This window comes from Macrobrachium nipponense, chromosome 1 (genome assembly GCF_015104395.2).
Source record: "Macrobrachium nipponense isolate FS-2020 chromosome 1, ASM1510439v2, whole genome shotgun sequence".
NCBI classification, from domain to species: Eukaryota; Metazoa; Arthropoda; class Malacostraca; order Decapoda; family Palaemonidae; genus Macrobrachium; species Macrobrachium nipponense.
Window position 1 is genome coordinate 31,116,859 of NC_087200.1, and position 17,654 is coordinate 31,134,512.

Here is a 17,654-nt window from a genome sequence, read left to right on the forward strand (position 1 = left end):
AAGCTATTTCCTGTATATATTTGATTATCGTGTGAAATATGCTGCAGTATTGTCTCTCAGTTAGCCTAATCGCTGCTCAAATTTTTCGGAATTGTCATGAAGTGTGCAGGGAAGGTAGTGCCCTTAAGGGGGGGTCGCAGGGGGGGCGAAGCCCCCCCCGCTATGGCCATAGGTAGGGTGGGGTACGGCGCTCTAGGTTAGGTTAGGTGGTTTGTTTGGTTAGCTAGTGCCCTGGAAATCACTTTTCTCCTGCTCCCCCCCACCCAAAAACCCCGGTTCCCACTGGGGTTCCCCAAGATTGTTTGATGGGAACAAGGGTGTAATTGCTTGATGCCACCAATATTAATGATCAGTTTAAGCATAATCAATAAAAAATACATCGGAAAAATATATATTCTAATGCAAACAGGAGACGGAGCTCTCCTTTAGATTTACCTTAATGTCAGGCCAAACTAGTCAACAGATCCTTTATACCTGTATTCTTATTTGATTTTGAAATTTTTAAACAGAAATAATTGGGAATTGTTCCGTATTCCTTATTGCATCTGATATGGTTAAGTTCTTCAATAATTTGCAATCTGAAAGAGAACAATTCTGGAAAGCTATTTTAAATGTTTATATTGCTTTGTGATTACCTGATACTTGAAGTTAAAGCCTTCAATTCCCTTTGCTTAAGTGTGATACCAGTCAGAAAAGGTAAGCGTGAGGTGGATATATCTTGATAAGCTATTATATTTAGTTAGAATTCTATAAAATTATATACTTTACATATCTTTTCCATTAACAAGTTTTAAACTTATATGTTTTTCCTTAAAGCTGTACACATTGACCTTCACCGGTAATTCCCAAAGGTTACTTTTTAATTCAGCTGTAATTTAGGCAAACTGTTTCATGATAACATGTTAATGGTGCAACCGGGCGGATGGTCTTGTTTATGTATGTATGAACAAAACTGTACCCACATACTTCAGCGCGCGATATTTGGAAGTTCCCTTTTAGTCACATAAGCACGATTTCTTGAAGATTGTACACTAATGAAACTCCTTAAAAACTCTGTTCTCACTTCACAGAATTCTCGAAATGTTACTCCGTAAAAGTTGTCCTAGAATGCAGTCGCCCGTTGCAGCTAATGTCTTTGTCGTTGATGCTACAGATATATATTACCTGAACTCACGCGTCATATATGTGCAACATTCTCCGGTCCATAAGTAAAGCTGGTGAAATTGCAAAGCCATGCTACTGATTTCAAATAAGGGTGTTCTAGGCCTTGTTGAAGACTCATTTTTAAGACAACCAGGTTCAGATAGTGGAACAGATAATTTTGCAGTAGGGATTTGTAGGGTCTGTTGGTGCCAATGTTGCCCTATGGATTAGAAATGAAATTGGAAATATTAAAGACTGAGCAAGTTGAGAAAGCAAACGTTCAGAGAATGGGACCCAATGATATATGAAAAAAGTGGACAGATGATTGTGAAGGGCTGTGTACGTAATCCTGAATAAATAAAACTAGTTGCTTACCAATGGAGAAAGCAATTGTGTTGCCGTGAGGGAGAGAAAAGGGAAAGGAATATCTGATTACTAGAGGCCCTGTACAAGAAGTTTTTAGACGGTTCTAAAGTTCTTCCCACACGATTCTTAAGTCACCAGCACCCATTTCACATTATTGATAAACTAGTTGCTTATTCAGAGAGAATTTGCATATACGAGAGAGAGAGAGAGAAAGAGAGAGAGAGAGAGCTTTGAGGTATTTCCTTGTAGGAATTAGTGGTTAGTGCCCTTGTACAGATGTTTGTTGGCGGTTCTGAAATTTTTCCCCACTATGTCACCAGCATCCACTTGGTCTAGTTCATCCTACTCGGCTTTCCAGCTTTTGATATAGGATAGTTTCACAACGCATTGACGAAATCCTTTGAGACCAACCGTACCAAGTGCGAATCTACGTATAGTTCGGGGCATGGTCGGGGGCAACTACGGCGAAATTAACGCAGACCAATTTACTTTGATGTTAAGAGATTGTAAATTCCAGCTTCGTGCCATAGACTGGAACACTTGACATTTTGCTATGTATTTAAAACTGCAAGGATATCCTACAATAAAATCATCTTTGTATTCACTGCCGAGTGAAACCAATTGTGATTGTATTGGGTTAGTGTAATTATGCTGGTATCACACCAGTCATTTCTTGCTCGCAGTTTTGGCCAACATCCAGCCGATGCTCGCGAGCAAGTGTTGTATAGTCACACTAGGACCTCGTGGTTTCGAGGAGCAGTAGGAAAAAGTAAACAAAACTGACCAGCTGATATCATCATGGCGTACAGAAATTGTCGGACTGTTGCAAGATGTGCTGCAGTGATGTGTTTTCTCGGAATCTTACGTGAATGCAAGAGTAACAAAAAACGTTTGTGGGTTCGAGAGTGGCTAAGGTGAAGAGAAGCCAAAGGTCTGAGAGTAGTCCTATCAGCACCAGCCATCTTGTTTGTTTACACTTCGCGGTCGCTCGTGGTTCGTGCTGGTTGCTTCTCGTCCAGTCGGGAAGCGAAAATCTCGAGCTAAAAGCTCCAGGTTTTCCATTTTCGGCAGCAACGGCTCACTGCTGGAGAAAAAAAGGTCTAGTGTGAGGCCACCGAAATGGAAGAGGGTAGCAAAGAGGTTTCTGGACATAATTCCTCTGTTCAAAGTTTTCAGTTTTGGTTAAATGACTACCGACATTATTTTGAGTGTATTTTGTTAAGAATTATGGTATTTTGTACTGTGGTTAGATTAAAGGTATCGTTTCAAGCTTACGGAATTATTCGCATCTTAATGGTAAAACTAAATAGTAATTAGGCTTCTGTAGTTTTTCAGGACACGGGTACAAAACGTGTTGGTAACTTTGCCATTGTCTAGAAAGCTGGGACATGGGCCTCAGGTGTTAGGTCCATTTTAGTCATGAGGCTACTGATTTAAGAACGTATATCAAATGGTTAATTTGATGATATAAGCGTTTTGAGTAGATTGTTCATAATCTTACAATTTAAAATTTGGACACCTTATCTTTATCAGGGTTTAGAGTGAATTTCGTTGGTTTATAGATTATACTGACTATACATCATTAGCGCCTCTTAGTCTTTAAAATTGGGAAAATTTGTAGCATAAAGGAGTTGTGGTTATGTTTGAGTAGTTCAAAAGGTGGTGTCATCCACTTTGATAAGGCAAAATAAATAAATAAATAATGAGAAGTGGTAGACCAGTTTTTTTCCTTCAGTAGTTATTGGTGTACTAGAGGAACTGATAGGTAACATGAGCAATGGAACTGGAATTGATCCAATATTTTCTAAGGAATAAAAACCAAGATATATGAACCCTACCTCTGGCCTTCCTAACTCGGCCTAAATTTTGATATGCGACTACAGCTCATTCTATGCTTAAGTACCTTGAAGCACATGAATATCATTTTTTCAAATCGACTATAGGAAAGAAAAAAAAAATATAAAATAATTTTAGTTTGGTGATTAAGTTTTGATGAAGTGAAAGTATTAACCCCTCAAAGATTTTGAATGTTTCGTTTTCATCTTTTTATAGGTTTTGTCAGTAAGACGTTTTTGCCAGTAAATCCTTTATCTCCAAAATCACTTTATTCCATATTCAGCCGAAGTCTTAAAGATAGGTGAATTCACTGGTGTAAATAATGATCATGGAGAAAATCTTAGTCAGGTGATCAGGCAGATTCTAAGAGAAGTTCCTGTTAGTTTCTTCGGCAACCAAATTTAAACAGCTGGAAGTGACATTCCATCTCGAGTAAGCAAAGACTCAGGGGACATGAAAACAAGTGTGCCCAAGCAAAAGGAATATGCCAGTGTGGGCATGTCTGTTCTAGTTAACAGTAGCACATCCATTAACGTTTTGCATAATTTTATTGCCCTCTTTTATGAACAACGAGTTTTAATTAATTTATGCTTTACTTGCATGATTTGCATGTAATGCCTTTGTAACAAGTCCTGCAAACGGTATTGATTGCAGTCTCTTGTTAGCATAACTAATATACTTTTGTACCATAACACTAAGCTATTTTGATGACCATGAGTATAGCGTTAAAAAAACCCAAACTACCATAATTCACGTAGAAAGTTTTTTATAACAAAATTGCTTTGCAAGTATTTTTTATTCTCTAAATACAATTTTCTTGTGATCTGCTTTGGCTCCAATGTCAGCAGAGCTGTTGAACCAGTTCATTCAATAGATGGCCAACTGTAATTATATATATGCCGTAGTTGACCCGTGCTTGATCCACCTTTGTTGGCTTTCTGGTGGCGTGCATAAATTTAATCTTTATCAGAACGTGAAATGTTCTTTATTTAGAGAAAAAAATTATATAAGTAGCCTTTTGAAGCCACATAAGACAGTTTTCAATAAGGTGCTCTTATTCCTCAGTTAGGGAACAGTTAGAAATTAGTCACCTATAATAACTTCTAAAGTATTTTAATGATATTGATGTGGTTCCCAAACTTTTTCCTGTCATTTCCCCCTGCACCCAGTTCAACCATCCATATATCCCCCTTCATGTGTTTGAGGGAAAGAGTAGTTAAAACACACTTGACTATTTACTAATATATTTTTCAAATGTACAAATATACTGATAAACATAATATACCTAGTTATAGAGTAAAGTGGATAGAGAGCGGTTAGAAACAACTAACCGCATAGCCATAGAGAGCGGTTAGTAACAAATAAAGGACTTGAGAAAATCTGGGAGTTTTTTAGTAGGTAGTGTAATTATTTTCCCCCTGGTGGCTTCAAATATCCCCCAAGGGGAAATTTCCCCCAGTTTGGAACCTCTTATATAGAAAATTAAGAAGTGAAGTTTGGGGTAACCAAGATGGATTATCTAGAATCTAGATATCTTAGTTTCATCCAGATTCTTGAACTGCACTGAAAATTTACCAAACAGATGTCTTATGTCCTCCCCCGCCCCATCTTCCACCACAGATGATATTACTTATATATTTATAGTTCTAAAAATCTAGTGTTCATTATGAATATAGTTAAAAGAAAAAAAAACTCATTGCAGCATTTTGTGATAACGTGCTCTCGCATTCGGCTCACTTTGTCCATGATCTCCTAAATTAAGAAAGCATTCAGTTTTCAGGTTAGAGATAATTTATGTAGATGCTATCAGATGATGATAGTCATAAAGCTGTTTAACTAGATATTCTTGATATATTCGTTCTTTTTACAGGGATATATCGAGTAAGAGTCCACGAAATGCTGGATCTGCAGATGAAGTTTTACTTGACAAATACGTACCTGCAAATGCAAGTTGTCAGTTTTGAAGGATGAGATTACTGGTTCAGAATAACTTTCTTAAACTGGAGGATAAGCAAGCTGCTTTGAGAAAGCCCTTGGCAATGAAAATTCAAGATCTATATGAATCCGGAATACTGCCCTTGTAGTATGAAACACCGTATTGAAGTTTTGGGTGTAACCTCGGCAGTTGGCCGTTGGCTCTTGTACCTGTAGTACTGCAGGTGAGTTGCGAATATACTTTTCAGAATATTTTTTGTATAGGTTGTCAGGTATTTTATTCAGCAATATCATCACACTTTCACTTTTTTCCATTAGTGGTCCTTTCTTTAAACTCTCATAATTCATTCTCATAAGAAAACAATTTCTAATAGCCTTATAACTTTAAAATAAGTTGAGGGCATTTTACTGATATCGGCCCAAAGAATATGTACTACCTTTGGGAATTTTGTCTCGTGTGGTTATTTTTAATGTTTGTAATGGGCAGCATTAGGACCATTAACTCGTCCATTTCTTGCGCTTAATTGTGCTTTATGTGCTCAAGTACTTAACATTTGGATAACAGGTTAATCTAGAGACTCCTGTTTCCGTATATCATTGTTCACTGAAAATTAACGCCGTTTGACATGGTTTTAAAACTTTTCTTTTTAATTAACTGCATAACCCACTTTAATGTCACTTTTCCTTTTGCAGGATGAATTGAGAATCATTAACACACCTTTTCTGAAGAATGCAGTGGCTAAGAGCAGTCATTATTTGATCCTTACAAGACTATTTGAAGCATGCTGAAGAATGCAATGGCTAAAAGCTGCTGTTATTTGATCATTACAAGACACTATTTGAAGCATGCTGAAGAACGCAGTGACTAAGAGCAGCTATTATTTCATCATTACAAAGCTCAATTTGAAGTTTGGTGAAGAATGCAGTGGCTAAGAGCAGTCATTATTTGATCATTACAAGGCGCTATTTGAAGCATACTGTTGAGAAAATTACTGAAATCTTTAAGTTAAGAAAGCAGAGTTGGCTGGATTCCTTCAGGGCCATATTTGAAGTACTGTTATTAACACGAATGGATTTTCTTCTGGGACCCCTGCTGTTACTTAAAGCAGATTGTTAGACTGAAGACCTTATTTCGAGAGCTGCTGCTTGTCAGACATTGATTTTTTTAAAAACCTTTACGTGCAGTAAGTCATTCAGGAGGACTTTAGTTCATCTGAATTTTTCAAAAACATTCCTCACATTCGAACCAGGTAGCTATGAAGCTATTTTATGTCAACTTTCTGTTGAACTGATGTACCGAAGATAAGAAAATCCTTGTTCGGAGGACATAGCGCATTTAAAACTTTAAATGTACAAATCGTCTGCGAAAACTCGGCAAGTTATAAACGCTCCATTTAACACAGTTGATCCTTGAATGTTATTGCATTTTGTTACCTTTGATTTATTATCCACGAATATATTGCTGTTATCATTTTCAACTTGAAAGTGTTTTAATGCATACTTTAGAGCCATTAACTGTAAATTTTGCCCTTTTGATATTTATTGCTAAATGCTTGCAAATTCATTCTGATTTAGTCTGCATCGAGAACCTTGAATTACTGAATAGTTTATCGTGCAAAGCCTTCAAAACGTCTCAGATTTCCCCTTCCCACTCTTATTTCCTCTTCCCACTCTTATTTCCTCTTCCCACTCTTATTCCCTCTTCCCACTCTTATTTCCTCTTTTCATTCTATTTCCTCTCCTCTCATTCTATTCCCCCTTCCTCCCATTCTCTCCTCCTTCCCATTCTCTCATTCTCTTCCCTACCCATCTCTTATTCTCTCTCCTCTCCCCACTCCTCCCCTCACTCCTCTCCCACTCACTCCTCTCCTCTCCCCACTCTTCTTTCTCCGCACTCTTCTCCTCTCCCCACTCTTCTCCTCTCCCCACTCTTCTCCTCTCCCCACTCTTCTCCTCTCCCCACTCTTCTTTCTCCGCACTCCTCTCCTCTCCGCACTCTTCTCCTCTCCCCACTCTTCTCCCCCTCCTCTCCCCCCTCACTCCTCTCCCCCCTCCAAAATTCTCAATGATCTCAAAGTAGGCTTGAATGCGAATCTAGTATGAGCAGGTAGTAAAAAATTGTTCTTCTCGTTTCCAGGTTACTGGAAGAATAAAATTTGTAATGGTCCACGGGTCCTGGAAGACAGCCTTCCAGATGGTCAACAGCATAGTTCGAGGGCCGTTTTTACCAAGCTTAAAAGCGTCACTAGAAATGAACCTGCTTTTCTAACCTTCCATGATTGAGGTGAGTAGCGGATGTGTATCTTTAATTTGAATATCCAACTACTTAATTCAGTTGCTTTTTTTTTTAAAGCCACTTGCGTATCCTTGCAAGTAGGGATACCTACATGCTTCAGTATGATTCAGTTAAAAATTAAAAATTCTTATTCATTAACACTTGATACGGAAATTTTTACTAAAACTATATTACTATCAGACACCACTTCAAAAAGTTTCATTTTAGAAAAAAAAAACTTTACCAAAGAATCCATCTTTGACCTTTATTGTATACCAACATTTAACACTATTACAAATTTTGCTTTTCAAAACGTCCATTTAAAAAAAATGGACATTTTGAAAAGCAAAATTTATAATAGTGTTAAATGGAGTTATACAATAAAGGTCATAGATGAATTCTTTGGTGTAGTTTATATTTTTCTAAAATGAAACTTTTTAATGTGGTGTCTGATAGTATAGTTTTAGTAACATTTTGTCCATATCCAGTGTTAATGAATACAATTTTTTAATTTGTAACGGAATCATACTGAAGTACGTAAGTATCCCTACTTGCAAGGACACGCTGTTCACAAAAAGAATGGGTTTACTGCTCTACCTAATGAGCTAATGAAGTTTGATTTAGTTATATTGATATTAGTACTAATAAACTATATTTTGTAGGGTATGGAGCGTAATTATTGCATGAAAGTACAATAGTACTCATTCAAATGTCGGCTCATGTCACAATGAAAAAATCTGAGATTTTGAGCATGTTTAATGCTACCACATAAAATTCATGCAGGTTTATTTTAACTTGAGTGTGGGGTGTAAGCTAATGAGAACCAACTTGATTTTCAGTAAGTTTCAGAGGTTTGGCAGACGTTTTTTCTGTCATTGGAAATTGAAAATAGGATCTTAATTTGGAAATATAGTTGTATTGCTTGTATTCTATCCATGCTCATGTTTTTTGGAGCAAAACAGTAGTATTATGTCTTGTAATTTTAAATAATTTCAATTATCCATTCTAATGCTTTTTACAGCAAAACAGTAGTATTATGTCTTGTAATTTTAAATAATTTAAATTTTCCTATATTTTGGAAATTGAAGTTTTTATTTTCCATTGCACATAATAACGTCTACGACTTATCAACGTTGCAGAAACAACCTACATTATCAAGTTAGTTACAATAAATTGCTGTTAGGATTTCTGCCCTAGTTTGACAACCAAAATTTCATAATCAAAACAAGCAATTGGAATTAGAGAAAAGCAATTCAAACTAACTCAGAATATTTTTAACACTCAATATTTTCGTTCAGTATCTCGAATAACTGAAGTACTGGTTGAATTATGTTTCTTAATGGGGAAAAAATGTAAACTTAAGTTTGTTAAAATTCACAAATTTTCTATTTAGTCTAGTCATAGTCAAGATTTTAAGATTGAAACCTTTGCATAACTGCCACAGAGCCTTGATTTTAACGTATCGTTAATTTTTAAGATAAAAACGAAAACCAGCCCTTTTCTAATATGCTTAACATTCTTAGCAATTGAGTCATGTCTGAGGGTTAGAGATTTATCATTCATTGGCGCGCGCGTGAGGTTTATTTAAGTTTAGAAGACAGTATGCTTTCCTTTCATTGTTTGAAGATAATTTTGTAATATTAGAATTTACCTTTCAACAGTTTGGCAGTAGTTAAGTAAATTGGGTTTGATCACTTCACTGACAGCTCCAAGATTGCAAAAAAGCTCCTCTTGCAACTTACGTATGAAACTCGTGGGGTAATAGTGAAAAAAATAAAAAATAAAAAATAATTTTGGATAAAAAGCGATGTAGAGTGAAAATTTTGGTTAACTCTGGTAAAAGAGGCACAGCGAAGCAAGAGCATCTCTGAAGTTGTTAACAGGTTATATGTGAATTTTTGGGTTCATGGTATTCAAAAAAGTTAGTTTGAACATTTAAACGATCCATTTCTGGGCGTAGTTAATTTTGCCTTGTAGAGCAATTGATAGTTGAGGATATAGCGTTATCCTGAAAGCTTGCTTTTAAGAATGAGAGAAGAGAGAGGATCATCAAAACTTAGACTTGGTTTAGTAGTCGGTCTACCTATGTGAAAATTTCCTCTGTTGTATCTTGCTGAAAAGCTTTAGGACTTAGTTCAATTCAATATCGCTTAGTGATGGTTTAAGGAAGGAATCTAAATTTAGACGGGGGATAATTTGTCCATGCTAGGTTACTTATGATTTTAAGAGTTTAGGGTCAGGCTGATTTTTCTATGTTAATATATGAAGAAATGTAAAGAAATGCATATTGTCTTAGTGTACAGTACTGGGGTTCAATAGTACACGCTGTAAAATTCATCTCTGGAACAAGTCAGTATATTTTAAGGCCTCTGGCTTTTTGAAAAGGGTATTTGAAACTGCTGCTTTTTCCGAGGCGATGGTATTTTCATATACTACCAGGCTGACATCCAGGGTGTCTAAGCTTTCATAATTACGTGTGCGCGTTTTATGACTTATAGTTCCACTTTTGAAGTTAAAGTTCCATATTTGAAAAGTTTTATGTATTTGCCAAATGATTGTAGCTATGCTGGTTACAATTTTGTACCTGATAGTTGTATTCAGTTGAAAGGATACAATTCATGGTGAACTTTTATAAAAAGGCCTTGCCAAGTTTTGTCAAGCCAGCAGCCCCATTTTCAAGCATTAGCAGAAATAGATCATTTTAGCCGAGTTGTGATTTTCTAAATATTTTCAGAAATTAGTTTTTCATTTCGTTATCAGGTGTCAAATGCTTGGGATATCTAGTTGGTGTGTTCGAGTAGTCTTAAATGCAGAGTTTTAGTTTACTTAGCTAGTTTTAGTGTTTTTTTTTTTAAAGAAGTCACTGGTTTTTGTATGATTTTCCAATAACCATGTATTATTTTCTTGAATATTTAATAATTATTGAAATTTATTTTAATCCACCTTAGGTATTTAGGAGAATTTTTTAGGTTTACCCAATACAGTAATAGAAAGTTAGCTAGAGGTTTTAATCTAAATGTTTTTTTTTTTTTTTTATTGACAGTCGTCTGAATTCTTGCAGATGGCCTTAGGTCATATTTTGCTTCATATTTCCAAAAAAGTACCTTTTGAAGTTATTTTAACTTCTCATTTAGTGATAAGAATAGGTGTTGACACAAGGCCTGTAGATTAGCAATCCTTTCTTAGGAAGAACGGAATAGGGGGACTTCATCCAGTTAGAAGATATTTTTTTCCCTTCTAGGCATTCGTGTAAATGAAAATCAGACACTTGTATGACGTACGTTTGATTATAGTTGTCCGTTCTATCAATTATTTTTGGGATGGGTGGTTGGCGGCTTTGATTTAAACTTAGTTTAGGTTATTAAGGGACTAAATGAGAAATTCCGTCAAATTGGAATTAGGGATAATTGCACGATTATAGTACCCGCTGTATGTTTTGTATCTAGGTTTTTAATCTGTAGGTACAGATGTCTACCAGTATTCCAAGACAAAAAATGTACGAATTTGGGAAGAAAAAACACGGAACCTGTATCACAACACTGGCTTCAGGAGAGAGGACGCGTTTCTGAGCAGAGAGGCACCCATCAGAGCAGAGGGTCCTCTCATGGAAATGGTGATTACGGAGTTTCGTCTGGTTTTATGCTCTTAGGAGATGGAACAAAGCCCTCAGGTCATTCATGTCCTTTTCTATACTTTGTTGTTTCCCTTGGCTCTATTGAAGTACTTGGTGAATTTTCCATTGATGGAATTTCAGTAAAGATTTCTCTGGTGTATCTTGGGTACACTGTGAGTCAGACGGCTGTCATGACTACCACTGTATACATTCATCTACTTTAACTTATGGCTGTAACTTTGAAAATGCATGTAATGGTTCTCTGGACATGTCCTGACATCTGTTATAATTTGTCCGTAAGTTCACTTATGTTTAAAGTTTGATTATTCTGAGGCAAAAATTTCCAAATGTGTCTTTCTCAACAGCAATAATTAGGAATGTGTGTGGTATTTAGTCTGTTTAATCATCGTTCAATCATCGGAATATAATTTCTTAATTTGTAGCTTTAGTTTGTTAGTAATTTAGTTACTAGCTACTATACTCTGTTTTTTTTTCCATCTGTCCATCCGCTTGTGGTATTTGCACATGGTAACACTGGGTCCCGGGCTTTAAATAATATCATATTTCGAATATTAAGTGTAATTCGCATACAGTAAATTATTGAAACACTTTTCAGTTGCAAATGCACACCCAGATATCCTTTTATCCACCTAAAACTTAGTCATAGCGTAACTATTTAAAGCCCGGGACACGGTGTTACCATACGAAAACACCACAGGCAGATGGACAGATGGAAAAAAACAGAGTATAGTTGTATGGATAATCGTATTAGTAACTGGCTTTGTTTTAAAAAAATTATAACAGACTGCTAAGGTTTTTTTAATCATCTCCGTAAACATCTACGTACTTTGAAGTATGTGTCCTGATTTCTGCATTATAGACTCAAGTTTATATGAACCTCTTATTTTCTTTTACAAGTAAGTTTAGAGAAGTTGGAAATGTTGCTAAAATTCTTGTCAAATGCCTTGTAAACGTAACGGAAAAAAATATTCAGGTATTTCATAAACGATTTGTTATCCTTTTTATCTTGAGTTACAATACATTTCATAACTTGTGCTGGACGGCTAGTAAATGGTTAGTACCATCTTGAACGTGTCTTGAGTGTTGTTAATATTGTGTATTTGACTTGAGCAGTAGTGAATCACAGTGGCTGTCCTGGAAGGTGGTTAAATTCTTGACGCTCTGCTTAGAAAATAGTGAATGATGATGAAGCAGGTTTTTAAATAATTCCTTGGAGAAAGACAGTGACAGGAAATGTCATAAGGCAAGGGAAGGAGTATAGAATTGTTCATTACAAATGTTTAGGGGTCCTACGTTAATCAAAATGAGGTGCTCCTGAAAATGATTTACATGCAAGATAGTATATCTCAGGTCAGTTAAAAATAGGGTATACCTAACATTCTTTGGTTAGTGGGAAGTTTATAATTCTGACTTTTATCGTTCCCTTGAGGCCTGTATCCTAAAAATGCTTCAGTAAAAAGCAAATGCTACAGCACCCTTTCATTGCGATTTTGTATTATTGTTTTAGTACAGAATTATTGATTTATTCTTCACATTTGTCACGCCACTTTAGTTATAATAATTAATTTTGTCTTAGCTTCCTGCTTCGAAGGGGGTAGTGCCGTTAGTGCATCTCACTCGGTGCACTGTAGGCGTTACTGAAGGTTCTCTGCAGCATCCCTTTGGTCCCTAGCTGCAACCCCTTTCATTCCTTTTATGTACCTCCCTTCATATTCTCTTCAACCTTGCTAACCATCCTTTCTTAATACTTGTTTTATAGTGCAGCTGCGAGGTTTTCCTTCTGTTCACCATTCAAGCCTTTTTACTATTATATTTTCTTTCAGCGTTGAATGACCTCATAAGTCCCAGTGCTTTGCCTTTGGCCTAGATTCTATAGTCCATCTTAGTTTCCTGGAGTGAATACTCTGTATTATCTCTGGTCTTTGTCTAGTGATATTTTAGTTGAAAGTGTGTAATGGATTGTGTATCTTAAGGCGGCGTTCTTCTCAAAGTCACGTCATGTGAGGGAAGTAGTATTGTAAATTAAATTACCTCGGGTTTTAAATTTGTTGCAAATTTTTCTTCAAAGCTGGTGGTTAATGGTAAATCATGAGATTTTGGTTTTTGATCTATCCATCAACTCTTGGTTAAACATTTCATCTTCAAATTCAAAGCTGATTGCAATTACAGTGTTGGTGTTAAGTTTTTACTTATGTTTTGTATTTGTTTTCGAAAAATGTCTAATTGTTCTCCAAGTTCAGGAGTCGATATTCAATTTTGTTTGGGCAGTGTCTTACATTTCGAAATCTGGCTTGCTTTTAAAGTTTGTAAAATCACATTAGAAATCATTATGTAATTAGTTTACGAATATCTGTCTTAGTTTGAGTTTTTTATTAGATTGAAATTAATAAATCTTTCAATCCTTTCGAGTTGAGAGCTTGTTTATACCTCAGGCTTTCTATTATGCGTCCTAGTGTGTTCATTCGAGCAGGGATATTCGTGATTGGATGTAGATATTAATTTACTGCTTTTACAGTACTTTTCCAAATCTGATTATTTGTATCGGAGATAATTATTATTTTGATAAAAATATTTAGGCATGTCCTGAGTTCATGTATTTTAATAGTTAATCTACTTGAAGTGAAAAGTTTTCATAATAACCTTCCAAGGGTTGTGTGTCAGGGATTGCTAAGTGTATCTGTTCATATTTCTGTGGGTGGAATAAACACGGCTTGCATGTAGTTAGTTTATAGCTAATTAGGACAAGACCAGTTCGTCATAAATCTACATAGTTGTATACATGTTAATAAATGTAAATGATTGATATGCAATTAGTACCTTAACATCGCTAGTAAAGTTTGTATTAACATCTCCTCTGGCGCAAAATATTGGTTCACTATTAACTGCCATGACCTCATTTTTGCCTTAATGCCTGTACCCAGCACTGTTGAAAATTTCTAACCATTGAATAATAGAATGATGTGGCTGACTACAAACCCATAACTGCTGTGCACTTTTGCGAAAGGAATCGATTGTAGTTTTATGTATAAGAGCTTTTAAAGCCTTCGTATATTTAGAAAATATTTGAGTTTTTCTAATGATTTTATATTGACCACGTGATTAGCTGGAGTAAATCAATTTTCCGTATTAAAAAAGTGTATTTTCATACCACTAAAACGCCCACTCATGATTAAAACCATTTCATGTTTAGTTCCTTTACTTTAGATGGTAATTCTTGTGGTTTAACAAGTCTCCATTGACAGCCTGGAAATTGTAAGACATTTATTTCAGTATGGCTTAGCATACAGCATTTAAACGTTCAAACCTTAGAAACTTTAGAGAGATGAGCGTTTGCAGGAGGAATATTTTACGGGACGCTTATTGAAATAAATTTTTTTTTAAGTTATTTAATCAGATGATAAATGTTTCGGAATGTAGAAATAACTTGCCTAAACTGCATTATCCAAGTGGTTCGTCAGATCTACCGCTAAATTAGTTCAATTCATAGTTTCAGCAAAATGAACACAATTTCATGTTTTCAATCGTCTTTAAACGTAAGGCAAACACTGGCTTACCTCAACGTTAACTTTATGCCGTGTTAAATTAACTTTTAACAGCTTTCAGCAGCGTAAAAACACATTTGTAGACATACTCCATAAAATTAACCTACAGTTACGTGATTAGTAGATGAAATACAGAAAGTAAAGTTCACTCAACATTGAGGTATGGTAATAATCTAAGTCGGTATAAATACGGACGTATTATTTATGTAATCTTACTTGCAATTCATTCAGGTATTTAGATTATTGCGTAAATAAGCGAAGGTAGCAATTGAATGTGATGGTGCCGAATGTGTTATTTTTTTTTTATAAAATTATAATTTACCTGTATTGGCCCATAAAAAATGTACATAAATCATTGCGTTGAAACTTCCCACAGAAAAGTATAATGAACGACCATGCGTGACAATGAGGCCGTGAAGCCAACCGAGTATTAAATTGAATCTTAGTAAAAAAAAATAAGGACTTTAGCTATTAATGTTCAAAGTTTTTCATTACTAACCGTGCTCGCAAGTACCCACGAATGTTTATCTCGGTAACTATTTTTCGTCGGAGTTTCAGACGAGGTGCTTAGTGTGTAGCATTCTTAAGTCATTGCATCATAACATTTGGTTACAAACTTGATAATGTCAGTTAAATCATACTTTTAAAAAACGAATTTAAGAATGATAGCTTGATGAGTGTATAGTAGAATTAAGTAGGGATAAGAGATTTAAGTAGGTGTATTTGTCAAGTACTAGAAATATCAAAGTGCATGTAGAAAGTAGGATAACTCGTGTGGAAGTCGAATTAGAGGAGTTTGTAGTAAATGCTCTGTTCAGTTCCAATGGACGAGTATCGAGTTAGGATAATAAGAGCCCGTAAATCATGGCACTGTTAATGGCTGTGCAGTAGTGAAACAACATAGGTCATTCCGAAGTCTATAGTTGGGTAATTAAGTTTGTTTTTTCTTAGTGGTTTTTGTCCAGGCAAATGTGGAGAGCCTGAGGGAACATAGTCATGCAGTTAATTAAAATGGTTGCTGTTTGTGTGTTTTAAATTTTTTTCCTGTGGTTTGTCGAGTCTGTATGGCTGAAATGTATTGTAACACAAGGTTAATGGATGAATTGCATTTATTTTATTTAATAGAAGCATAACTGGCATTTTTCTTCGTTTATAAATCCCTTCAAATGTTTTCTGAAGGACTTAAATTTTCATGACAAAATACTTAGAATTTTTCAAGTCTTGTAAATTGGAATTCAAAAACCATGTAAAATCAAAGTAATATGTTTAAGCATTATGAATAAATAAACTTAAACTAGATTATATTTAACACCGAATAAGTTATATAGAACATGCTTACTATAGTAAAGCATTTTCAGGAAAATTCGAGGTTCGTATGTTTGCCTTTGTAACGATACGTAGATAAGTTTTTAGTTTTAATAGCTTTCGTAGTAAATATTTACGCGAGCCAGTAATTACTGTCTACGGATATTAGTTTATTAGTCAATTCTTAATTTTTAGTCTCAAAGAATTTCGTGGCGTGCTTAGAACAGTGTAGTACTAGTAAATTTATATGTTTTGAGGACTTTTTAATCAATCTCGTAAAGTAACTTGAAATTGTAAGCTTGCAAGTTGATTCTCGTAAAATTTAACTGAATGGGCAATGACTAAAGTTTTGAAGCATAGGTAATAAAACTCGAAAGTTAAGCCATTTCAAGTTTGAAAGTTAAGTTTTGCGGGTTGAAATTCTTAAATTTGAACAAACTTCACTGATAAACCGAGGAGTTTTAAAGTCCAGCTATTATCTCAAAATTGCTTTGACTAAATTTCCAATGTCCCAAATTCGATTTAAACCCCCTGTATGAGGTGAACGTGTGTTTAGCTTTATAGCCTTAATTTTCATAAAGCTAAAGTTAAAACTTCCTTTTGAAAGGTGCTCACCAATCGTCTTTTAAATGGTGCTATTTGGTATATTACCAGTATCTAAGTAATCCCTAAAGTTTTGAATCCATGTGATTATTGTAAATTGTTTAATTCTTATTTATCTTTACCTCCGTCAATACTTAAATTCGTTCAATCATAGCTGTGCGATAAACTAAAATTGTGATATTGGATACACGTGCGATAGATTCATTCCTGCGGACGTTTTAGTGGAAGTTCACAAAACACAGTAGTTCAGTTTAGTTATTTCAAGACTTAACTGGCTTATCAATAAAAGTTTTCAAAGGAAATGTTAACTATAGTAGTCTCGCTACCGGCCACTTGCTAGACAAGCTAATATTTTAGGCACACCTGTCTTGCTGTTTAACATGAGATGGATTCGGCTTATTTCCTCGATCTTGCTGTTTAACAAGAGACTGATTCGGCTTATTTCCTCGAACAAGAAATAGTGTAGTATAGGGTATAGGTACATTAATTCTATTTGGAAACTAATGCCAAAGAAGAATATTTAGCAAGCATTAGCATAAAAAAACCTCAGGCAAACTATATCAGATTTCAGGCCATGCGTATTCAGTCTCATTGCATGATTTTTTAGAAACGGCCACAACAAGTTCGCTGATGCATAATTGCTGGTAGTCGTGATAACCCTAAGGCTCATATTGTACTTCTGCAACATTAGATTAATTACTGAAATCCTTGACAGAATTACCAAGAGCAAGGTAAAGGCCAAGTCTGGAAAAGCATAAGGTCACGTGAGAGGTTTGTTACATTTCCTATTAGCGTAATAAATAAAGCAAGCTCGTAACCACACTTTCATTAGCAGATGGCTTTCTACTGCTTTGTCCAGTTAAACTGGGTGTCTTCAGAAGGTGAAAAATTCCTAACATACTTGTAAGCACTGATTATCCCAGCTGGATAGGTATGAAATGTTGTGTTTTTAAAACTTAATTTTTTTTTCTGAATTGGACCCTGAAATTTTTATAATGGTTAAATAAAAGTGCGT

At 35.3% G+C, this 17,654-nt stretch overlaps 1 long non-coding RNA gene across 1 annotated transcript in view; it reads left to right on the forward strand.

Annotated features, from left to right (window-relative positions):
• The window catches only part of LOC135219213 (uncharacterized), a 23,303-nt gene extending 5,649 nt beyond the window's left edge, over nt 1–17,654 (forward strand). The window contains exons 2-5 of the long non-coding RNA XR_010315394.1: nt 5,216–5,504; nt 5,974–6,464; nt 7,418–7,564; nt 11,017–17,654. This is a non-coding gene — a long non-coding RNA (uncharacterized LOC135219213). The remainder of the gene's footprint in view (nt 1–5,215; nt 5,505–5,973; nt 6,465–7,417; nt 7,565–11,016) is intronic.